Below are 11,861 nucleotides of genomic sequence, written 5' to 3'. Positions count from 1 at the left end.
CATCATGTAGCCTCATTTAAATAATATTGTGCACATATTTCACACTAAGGAATATGTTTCACTCTTTCCAGATGAGCAGGCTGTAAGAATCCAGATTTAATATTAAGTACATCAAGAGAGGAGGAGAAAAATTATATTTCTAGAAAAAAGTTAGTCTTTAGCATTCAGGCACCTAAAAATCTTTTTCTAATTAGCAAATGGGCTTTTATCACAAGTAATCACTATGAATAATTAAATAATTATACAGTTTAGAAACTCATTTAAAAATCTTTATGCTTTTGTGATTATAGAAGTGATATGTATTTCTTTAAAACTCAAACATTATTTCCCTGATATCCATCTCTTCCAATTTTTCACCATAGATAGTCCACTGGAAATTTCCATATTTTCCATTGGTACTCATACAATTAGTTTTACATCTGATGTTAAACATTATTACTTTCAGCTTAGTCATTTCAAATCTGAGTAACACCAAAATTTATTAAAATTTGTCAAAGTTACATATACGTTTATAACTTTAAATAGTTATACAAAGTTTATTAAGCCATGTTCATACTGGTTTATGTGTTATCTATTGACACACTGTTATGAAAGAAAAGTATTTAGCTCCTTATACTCTCAACCCATGCGTCATCTTTATGCAGGGACACACACACACACACACACCTTTTTCATCTTGCAAATATACTGTAATTTTGGATTTGATCTCTCATCAAGGACTCACATTTAATGCTGATGTAGATATTATTTAATCCAAACCATGTAGTATACTGTGATAACATTCTCCTTTATTGGACCACTTTCTGTTTTCCTTTGTGTTATAACCACCTCATTGGATGGTTTCCCTAGTGTCTATATAAATACTACGAGTTCTCCTAACACAACAGGTTATTTTATGAATTTCATCTCTTTCTTGGAGACATCTTTTCTGAAGTCTTCCACTCTCCTGCTTCCATCTGGACTACTGCTGTCTGGGACAGCACAGATTGTTGTCCTGGTTCTCCATTATTATCCTGAGTTTCCCTCTTTCTTAGTTTGTTTTTGTTTGAAAGGAGTACATTCTCCAGTAACTTTCTGAGAAAAGATATATGACAGGTAAATTATTAAGAACCTTTTATATCTAAACTATCTTTATTCAACCGTGACAATTTTTTTTTTTAAGATTTTTTTTTATTGGGGAAGGGGAACAGGACTTTATTGGGCAACAGTATGTACTTCCAGGACTTTTTTCCAAGTCAAGCTGTTGTCCTTTCAATCTTAGTTGTGGAGGGTGCTGTTCAGCTTCAAGTTGTTGTCCTTTCAGTCTTAGTTGTGGAGGGCGCAGCTCAGCTCCATGTCCATTTGCCATTGCTAGTTGCAGGGGGCGCAGCCCACCATCCCTTGCGGAAGTCGAACCGGCAACCTTGTGGTTGAAAGGACATGCTCCAACAAACTGAGCCATCTGGGAGCTCAGTGGCAGCTCAGCGCAAGGTGCCATGTTCAATCTTTAGTTGCAGGGGGCGCTGCCCACCATCCCTCGCGGGACTCGAGGAATTGAACTGGCAACCTTGTGGTTGACAGCCCACTGGCCCATGTGGGAATCGAACCGGCAGCCTTCGGAGTTAGGAGCATGGAGCTCCAACCGCCTGAGCCACTGGGCCGGCCCACTACCATGACAATTTGTTGAGAGTTTATCTATGCACTTCTAATTTAGATATTATTTACCCTCAGAATTTTAAAACAATTCTTCCATTGAATTTTTTAAATGCAATACTATTCTAATTCCTGGTCACTTGTATATTATTTATTTATTTTTATCCTAAGGCTTTTAAGATTCATTAAGTTATCCACAAATATTTATTGAGTGTCTATTATGTGGTAATGCATTCACAGAAGGAAGCAGGCACAGTGCTTATCTACTGTGCCATTTTGGATCTTTTTCTCAGCAGCCATTTTTATTCTCAGAAAGTTGTTGTAGGGTTAGGTGCTTTGCAGCTCATGCAGTTGTCACAGATCTGTTGGCTCACCTTTGTTGACACGGGGCAACAACCAAGACCGTAGTTTTTCCAACTCCTGCTGGATATCCTTCAATTTATCCAATTTCTAGGCCAGGTGCATGTTTAGCTATATGAGAAAGAGCATTTATTTCTGCAGGTCACTTATAGCATTGAAGGTGGAATGTGGAAGTGGTGAGAGACAGCTCAGCTTCTGAAGACAGATGAATGGGTTCCACTACCTCATTGATTCCAGATCCTTCTCAAGGGTCTATATTGTACTTAGTCTTCCCCACTTTATGTCTGTATTTTCTTCCCAATTTCCTGCCCTGCTGACTGCAGAACTTGCACCAGAAGCAACAAACATTTGTAAATGTTTATCCGGGGACCTATAATGCATAAAGTCAAATTCCTAAAATACATCGCATATTCCAGTGGTTCTTTTTTGATCAAACCCTTCCTCATACAGCAGAATAGTGCCTGGCTCATTGAAGGGACAGAAAGGAGGCCAGTGTGGTGGGGTGGAGCGATTGAGTGGGAGAATTGTAGGAGGTGAGTTAGGAGAGAGATAAAGGAACCAAATTGTGAAGGGTCTTAAAGATCACAGTTATGATTTTGCTTTCACTCTGATGGAGTTGGAAAGTCACTGCAGTTTTGGGGAAGAAGAGACACATGATCTGACTTTTGTTGTAATATTATCAGTTTGATTGTTGTTTAGACAATAGACTTAAGGGAGGCAAGGGCAGAGGCACGGAGGCCATTTAGGAAGCTATTTTAAAATCTAGGCAAGAGATTATGGTGACAAGAGATGTTGGTGGCTTGGACCATAGTGTACATGGAAGAGGTAAGAAATAATTGAATGTGGACTTGTGGAAAGTAGAGCCTATAGATTATGTTTATGTACCAGGTATACATATCATTTGGCTTATGCAACTGAAAAGTATGGGTTTTCCATTAACATATATAGGAAAGATTAGAAGTGGAACAGTTTTAACATGCAGATTAAGAGCTTAGGTTTAGATGTGTTAAATTAGAGAAACTTGTTAGTAATTTATGCAGATATCTTAAGAAGGCAGTTGGATATACTGATATGGAGTCAAGGCTAGAGATAAAAATTTCGGAGTGGTCAGCAATAAGTAGCATCTAAAATCAGGACGCCAGTTGAGAAAACCAAAAAGTGAGTGTAGCTAGAAAAGAGAAGAGGTCCAAGGGCCCTGTGATTTGGAGCCCTCCAACATTTGGAGGTCATAGTCATGAGAAAAAAACCAGCAACAGATACGCATAGGCAGTCAGGGGAGTAGAATTACAACTAGGAGAGTATGATGTTCTAAAAGATAAGTAACAAAAGTATATATCAAGGAAGAAAGAGTGATCAACTATATCAGGTATTTCCATGTGAGAAGATGAGAATTGACCGTTGTATTTAGCAACATGGTAGCAATTGTTAATTAATGATCCTGGTGGCGTGTTGGGGGTAAATCCATTTAGCTCAAGTGAGCATGAAAGAAAATTTACAGACAACTTTTCAGAGTTTTATTATAAAGGAAAGAAGACCAATGGGGTGGTAGCTAGAGGAGGGTATGGAGTCCAAAGAGTTTCTTTTAAAAGGTGTGAGAAATAACGGTAGGTTGTGTGCTGTGGGGAATACTACAGCTTAAAGGGGAAAACTTGAAAGTGTGGTAGAGAATAACTGAAACTGTTCCTAAAAAGGATCGGATCTAGTGCTGAAGCAAAAGGGATAGACTTAGGGGGCGCTTGGCTAGTTCATTCCCAGTAATAGGAGAGAATGCAGAATATGTGAGCACAGATTTAGGAGGGTGCTTTGGTGTGGTGGGTCAGGCTTGTGGAAATTCTTTTAGTTTATTCAGCAATATAGAAAGCAAGGGCAACAACTGAGAATGGGTGGATGAGGAGGTGTTGGAGGATGGAGGAGAGAGATGCAAGTATGAAATAATTATCTAGGAAAGTGGGAAAGTAAATGCATGAGGGTAATATCGTCTGATGACTGGGCAGCAGTAAGGGCCCACTTGAGTTTAATGATCATGAATCTGAAATGACACCAGTCAACACAACTGTTTGTTTTCCCATCTTTATTTTCAGCTACACTACTGCAGAAATGGAGTGGAAGGAAAATTTAAATTAACCAAGGTTATGATTTTGCTCAGAACAAATGAGAAAGCGTGAGAGGGGCAAAGATATGGAGGTTCTATCCAAGGAATTAATTAAATAGTTTAAGCTGAGAGAAGAGAGGATACGAAGAAGCTAAAGGATTGAGAAAAGATGGTTAGATCAATGGATCTTCTCTTTGTTTCCAGTATATCAAAATTTCCCAACATGTGCCTTGGTGTGGGTCTTCCTTCATTGTGCTTCATGATATTTTGGCTTTTTAATTTATGTGCATCCATTCTGGGAAATTTTATTGAATTATTTCTTTGTTGTTTACCTACCTCTCCACTTTCTCTGTTCTCCTCTTTGAAACTTTTATAATTCATATATTGGACCTCATAACAGAGCCTTTGGTTTTTTTTTTCTTTTTTTTTTCTGGTTCCCATTCTTATTTCATGGATGCAATATCATCTCATAGTGCTCTGGAAATATTAATTATAATTTTAGGGGAAGTTTCTTTTGTTCCTTGCACTGTCTCTGTTTTTTGTAAGTTCTTCTTATATAATGAAACCGTATTCACCCATCCTCCAGCTTCAACTGTTACAAACATTGTGCCAATTTTGTTTTATCTATTACATCAACTTTTACATATATATCTTTTAATACATTATTTTGGACTTCAGTTTCAATTATAGTATTTTGATATACACATTCTCTAACTTTTGAGGGTAAATTTGGTACTTCCCGTCCATTGACCTCTTACTTTCTCCTAATCCACCAGGCGTTTTCATTTTCCTGCCTTTGCAGCTTGAATTTTATGCATGATTATTTCAATAACACTCTCATCAATATCCTAAACCCCCTTCTTACTCCTTTATTTTCTCCTCTCACCCGTCTGGTAAAATGCCAATGCTGAATGAACTCAGAAATCCTCTCTCCTTTGCTTATATCCAAGCAACCTAAGGTTGTTGAAGAACATCCAGACAGAGGAAAGATTGGTTCCTCCCTACATGTATAATCACTGGTTTCAAGCAGGACTCCAACAACACTGTTTAGAAATCTTACTACATTTCCTCAGTCAATTTCCTCTCTGCCATTCTTGGCAACAACTGTAAATGAATTTCACATTTCTCAAACTTTCAATCATACTTCCCATCTTCCTCTTCATAACCAATCGAAAACTTAGCCTGTTATTCTTGGAAAATAGAAGCCACAAGACATGAACTCTCAGCTTCCCAAACTAAAATTTGTTACCTTTACTGCGTTCTATGCTATCCTCTCTCCCTGTCACTTCACTAGAGGTGTTCTTTTCCCTTTCTGAGGCCAATTCCTTTACTTTTGTGTGGAACCCACCTTCTCCCACTTTTTAGAACGCTTACATTATCTATTATGCCTGCTCTGTATACCTACACTCTCCCTCAAATGGCTGGATCCTTCCCCTCTGCTTTTAAGTATACTCAAGATTCTCCAATTAGAAAATAAACAAAAAGCTCTGTTCCCTTATTCAGTCGACATCTATTCCCTTTCTTTGTCTCTTCCTTCTCATTGCAAAACCTACTGAACCTTCAGCCCATTCTAATGTTACTTCCATCTCCATCCCTTGACCAAAACAACTCTTGCTCAAGTCACCAGTGACTCTCATGTTGCTAAATTCTTTTCAGTCTTCATCTCACTTCACTTCTCAGAAGTATTCAGCACGGTGGACTTTGTTTTCTTTTCTGAGACACTCTTTCTTCCCTTGGCTTTTGTGACATAGCATTGTTCTGCTTTTTTATTTTAATTTCCTACTTCTCTGATGAATCCTTGTCTTCTCGTTTAAAGGCTCCCCCCACTCCCGACCTAGACTTTAAACATTCGAGTTCCTTCTGACTCAGTCCCAAGTCCTCTTTTCCTCACCCTATAATCTCATTAGGTGATCTCATTTATATGCCTTTGAATTCCTTTTCCACCTCTCCACAGATAAGTCTAAACATGATGTCTCCTCTGAGCTCTAAAATGATTAGAAACTATTTACCATCTTCATTTGTATGTCTCTAAAGCACCTAAAAATCACCTTAAACTAAAGTTGTGATCTGGGTGGATCATAAAAATCACCATATTCCAAACTAAACTATGATCTTATGATGTGTTCCCTGCCTCAGTAATGACACCAACACCGAGCCAGCTGTGCAAGCAAAAGACCAAGATGTTATCTTTCCTACCTCCCTCTCATTCTTTTTCACTACCCATATCAAATTTGTCACCACCATCTTTTAACTGGTGTCCTTTCCACTCTGAACCTTAACAATCTATACTTGACATTGCAGGCAGAGTAATCTTTGCATTAAGCAATTTGATCAGGTCACACTGCCCAATGCCCCCACCAGCCCACTAAAACGATTCAGTGGCTCTCCCTGCTTTTAGAGAAAAAAAGACACACAATCTTAAGATGACCTATAAAAGACGACTTAAAAGGCCACTGGCTTGGCCCTACTTATATTTCTGGCTTCATCACACTGCATGCACACCATGTAGTTTCTTGAAAAGAACTGGCATACACTTGTTCTTGGCTCTGGGCCACAGCTGATTCCTTTCTCTGGAAAGTCCTACTACAGCCCCCATTGTTCTACCAGGTTAACCCCTCTGTGTCACTCAGATCTTATTGTAGTCACTACTTTCTCAAGGAAAGTAGTCTTCTTTCTCAGAGTCAATTGTTCCAAGTATGTACTTTCCATGCAACCATTTTGTGTTTAAAACAGGGAAACCTTTTTTCCCTTGCTTTATTCTAGAAAGGTGACTAAGGATCTTGGGCTTGGGTCTTTCAGATCTTTCAGTGTGGATATCTAGCAGAAATCATTTCTATTTCTGTCTCTAATGTTGAATCATTCTCACAGTGTGATTTTAGCTACCCATCTGACCAGGCATAGAGAGAAGAAAAACAAAGGGCTGAAGAAGAGCCCAGAATCCTTGCCCAGCCACACATACTCATAGATATATTATTTTTCATATATATGTATATGAAAAATAAATGGAATTCATGTTGCATATGCATTTGTATATCATTTTAAATCAAGTATCACAGTCTTTCTCATTAAGCACTAATCAAAAGTATTTTAACTGTTGCTTAATATTTCTTTGTATTATTCAAACATAGTTTATTTACTATTTCCCTTATTGTTATTTCATTTTGTTTGTTTGTTTATATATTATCTGAACTCCCTTCCACATTTGGGGAATTGCACCCTATCTGAATCTTGACTGGAAGGAAAGCTCTGGTGAGGTGAACATACACAGTGATGCAGAATTCAACTAATTTGGATCAAGTTTAAGCCATTAATTAGGTTCTTCCAGTCATCAGACTTCTCCTCTGGGTCTCTTTGACTCTTTTTTTTTATTTTGGTAAAATAGAACCATTTTGAGTGTCCAGTTCAGCGGCATTAAGTGCATTCTTACTGTTGTGTAAACATCACCATCATCCATCTCCAGCAATGTTTTCATCTTCCTAAACTAAAACTCCATACCCATTAAATAATGACTGCTCACTCCACTCCCCCACTTACTGGCAGCCATCATCTGCTTTCTGTCCCTATGAATCTGACTACTCTACTTTAGGTACCTCACATCAGTGTAATCATTCATCCAAATTTGTTCTTTTATGACTAGGTTATTTCATTTAGCATAATATCCTCAAGGTTCATCTCTGTTGTAACATGTGCTAGAATTTCCTTTCTCTTTAAGTCTGAATAATATTCCATTGTATGTATATACCACATTTTGCTGATTTGTTCATCCATCAATGGACACTTTAGTTACTTCTACCTTTTTAGCTATTGTAAATAATGCCGCTCTGAACATTGGTATAGAAATGTCTGTTAGAGTCCCTGGTTTCAATTCTTTTAGGAGTATGCCCAGAAGAGGAATTGCTGGATCACATGGTAATTCTATTTTTAATTTTTTGAGAAACTGCCATATGGTTTTCCATGGCAGTTGCACTATTTTACATTCCCACCAGCAGTGCACAAGGTTGCCAACTTCTCTACTTCCTTGCCAACACTTACTCTTTTTGTTTGTTTGTTTTTCTGTTTTGTAATAGCTATCCTAATGAGTATGAAGTGGTATCTCATTGTGGTTTTGATGTGCATTTCCCTAAAGATTAGTGATGATGAACATCTTTTCATGTGTTTATTGGCTGTTTGTACATCTTCTTTGGAGAAATGTCTATTCCCCATTTTTTAATCGGGGTGTTTGGTTGTTGTTCTTGAGTTATTCCTTTGACATTGAGATTGTGTTTTTTCTTGCCAATTTATCTTGTAATGATTCTGAAAGCCTTGGAAAATAAATGGAAAGAAGAAAAGTTAGTAAAAAGTAGTTATCCATTTTAATGGATATGATTGTTAAATCCTGTTCTACATATGTAAGGCAGTTTCAAAACTTCAACAGATGGTACACAGCAATTGCACTTTATTGATAAAGTTAAAACACATTCCAATAAATTAAAAATCCCACTTAGCAGATGCCTTCAGCAGTTGTCCTCTCTGAAGCTAATCTCTGTAGCAAAGACATTGTTTTTGTGGTGTTTGCCACTTGTAGTGTGTTTGGCTCATTGAAATATGAGATTATTCTACAAAATATTGTATTGGTATTTTGGTGGTAGTTTATTTCAGGTGAGTTGAGAGGTAGGAGAATGGAGTGATAAAGACTACTTACATCTCTGATGAAAAGGCACAGTGGAGGGTGAGTCATTAAATAGAGAAGATTTATAAATGAGAGACGAGTGTGTGAATTTCTCTATGAAAATGAACAATACACCCTCAAGCTGTTTTGTTATAGATTATAATATAAATTTAATGGAGACTGGATACTGTAAATTATGTTTTATCTCACCAAGCTCATGAAAGTAGGGTTCTCCTTACACTTCACATTTCCTAAAAATCAGTAATTACTTATCAAAACTGGTAAAGAGTACAAACAAATCTGACTGTTTGGGCAATTCAGTTTTATTATGTCAAATTATTATTTAATACGAGGTTAAGATAATGTACCAAATTCTTTCATTCTGCAAAGTCTTGCCAGGTTCTTTAGAAAGCAGAATTTTTCCTTTGTACAAATCATGAGCATTTCTTTGGGGAACACTAATAAAGAAAGGCAATATGGGATTGCAGACAATGCAGAGGAATACAAATAAAACCATCCAGTTTCTATTGCCTACTGAACGTTTATTATTGGAGAAGTCATCATCATTCCAAGTTCATTGTATGTCTAAAGCAAACTCATCGTCTTCAACCTGTTGGATATTCCTAATATTGTCCCTTATCTCCATTACTAATGGCCACCATCTAAGTTCAGTCCCCACTCAACCACCACACAGGCAGCAAGTCCTCCTCAGTCTAATTAACCACAAGAGTTTAGTAAAACTAAACTTCTTTAAATCTTGCTTTCATCTTGTATCCTTCCTGTGTGAAGCCATTTTCAATGGCTCATTAAATCATTTAAATCTCATTTAATCTTACACCGAGTCTTTCAAACGCTGGTCTTCTTGAGTTTTCATAATTTGGCATACCTGCCTTGCATATCCAACAAGATTGGTTCTTATCCCCCATGTGCCATCTCTGCTGTGTAGGCCCCTCCCCTCACTGTCCTCCCTCTTGCCACCTCTTGTCTCTGGCCTCTCTCTCAAATCTTAACCCTTCGAGTTCTGACCCATTCCGTGCTCTCTATTCCTATGTCCCTCAGAGTTTGAACTTTTCAGTTTACTACCTAATTATACACAGTTTTTGTGATTTTTATACCTGTGAGCTGCCTCTTCAATTACATTATACGCTTCTTGAAGGCAGTTTAAGTGTTTCATGGGAAATCCAGTTGGTTCAGATGTGGTTCCAGATACCATTTCCTCTGCTAATGCCCTTGTCCAAGCCTCCATAATCTACCACCAGAACTGCTGCAATAGCCAAAGGACTGTTCCGTTTATTCTTCCCATTCCCCAATCCATGTGTCATCTGCAGCCAGTGATCCTTTGAAAATGCAAATATCATCCTGACCACTCCCTTGCTTAAAACCCTTCAAATGGTCCTCCGTTGATTTTAGGCCCACAATGGCTTACATGTGTTTCCAGGATCTCTTGAAATGCTCTGACCACACATGGACATGCTCTGTCATTTGGTTATATAACAGAGATAGGTATGTAAAATGTACTAATAATTGCTGAAGCCATGGTGGGCTGGTAAATGTTTAACATCTAGATCTTCAGGGGGAAAAAAAACCCAAAACCCAACGACCTCTATTTGTAATGTTGCCACTTTCTGTGGTGTAACTTCTCCCACCGTGGTCAATTTCACACTACTAAGGTCACTGAAGACAAGAGTTTGAAAGCAACATCAGCAGTTAGCTCTTGTAAATCAGTACAAACTGTCCGGCACACTGCTGGCTGAACACTGTATAAACACAATGAATCTGTTGGGAAAGGCAGTGACTTTATATAGGTATCTCATGTATAGATTAGGTTTCTTCACTTTTGGAAAATCACAAGGGAAATGTGTAGAACATATCTAATCGTACAAACATGGACATGATGTCCATAGGTTTTGCTCTGTAATAGATTCTCCAAAGAGCCAATATACATATTCCTGAGAACCAGGGGAGCTAATGTTATAAACCCCAGTCTGGGTCTGAGGGAAGGAGAAGAGGAGATGAGATGTTCCAGTTCAACAGTGAGACAGGGAAAAAGGGGTGAATTCCTCTTTCCTCTGCCTTTTGTTCTATTCAGACCCTGAATGGATTGGATGTTACCCACCCACATTGGGGAAGGCAATTGGCTTGACTGAGTCCACCAATGCAAATGTTAATCTCATCTGGAAACACCCTCACAGACATACTCAGAAAAAATGTTTATCTGGGCACTCTGTGGCCAGTCAAGTTGACATACAAAATTAATCTTCACACATTCCTTCCTAGAATAATAAAATTAAAAGCTGCCATTTTCAGAAGATAGTTTAAAGCAAATAAAAAAAAGTACTGCAGATCAGAGTGGGCAAACTTTTTCTGTAAAGAATCAGATAGAAAATATTTTAGGCTTTGCAAGCTATATGGTTTCTGTCACAACTATTCAAATCTGTCATTGTAGCATGAAAGCAGCCATTAGCAATACATAAAGAAATGGAAAAGGCTGTGTTCCAATAAAACTTTATTTACAAAAACATGTATTGAGCCAGATTAATTTGCTTACCTCTGATCTAAATTAACTGAAATTGTAGAGGTAAGGGGATAGTGATTATCCCAATCACAATGAAAACAAACTTGCAATCAGAGTTCTCATTAGATGTTTATTAAGTCAGTCATCCAGGCAGTGATGGACTCAGGAATGCACACCTGACCTAACTCTCACCAGGGAAACAGGAGAGGAAGCATACTGAGAGGCATCTGGTGAAAGTCTTCCGGTTCCCAGTGTGCCGCGGTTGTTCTGCCCCCTTTGGCCTGGCCTTGACTAGCTGTGACACCTGGAATGACTACAGCCACCAACCTGAGGGTGAAGCCAACACTAGGGAAGGCAGGGCCAAGAGATGGAAAAAGCTAAATTAACCAGCCCTGGAGCCTGCCTCACCTCTGGGCTTCCTATGATGAAAGATGAATTTTCCTATTCATCTGTGACAGGGTAAGCCTGTCACAGAGTTTTTGTAAATGGAGCTGCAAGTATCCTAATTGATTTAATTATGTTTCCTCCCCAATTTTTTTTAGTTACAAATGTAACACTGAACCACTGGCTCATCCATGTAGCAAATTTCTTGTCTCGTTTAAGAGATATAATCA

The sequence above is a fragment of the Rhinolophus ferrumequinum genome, chromosome 2 (assembly GCF_004115265.2).
Source record: "Rhinolophus ferrumequinum isolate MPI-CBG mRhiFer1 chromosome 2, mRhiFer1_v1.p, whole genome shotgun sequence".
NCBI classification, from domain to species: domain Eukaryota; kingdom Metazoa; phylum Chordata; class Mammalia; order Chiroptera; family Rhinolophidae; genus Rhinolophus; species Rhinolophus ferrumequinum.
Note: the sequence above shows the minus strand (reverse complement) of the source record.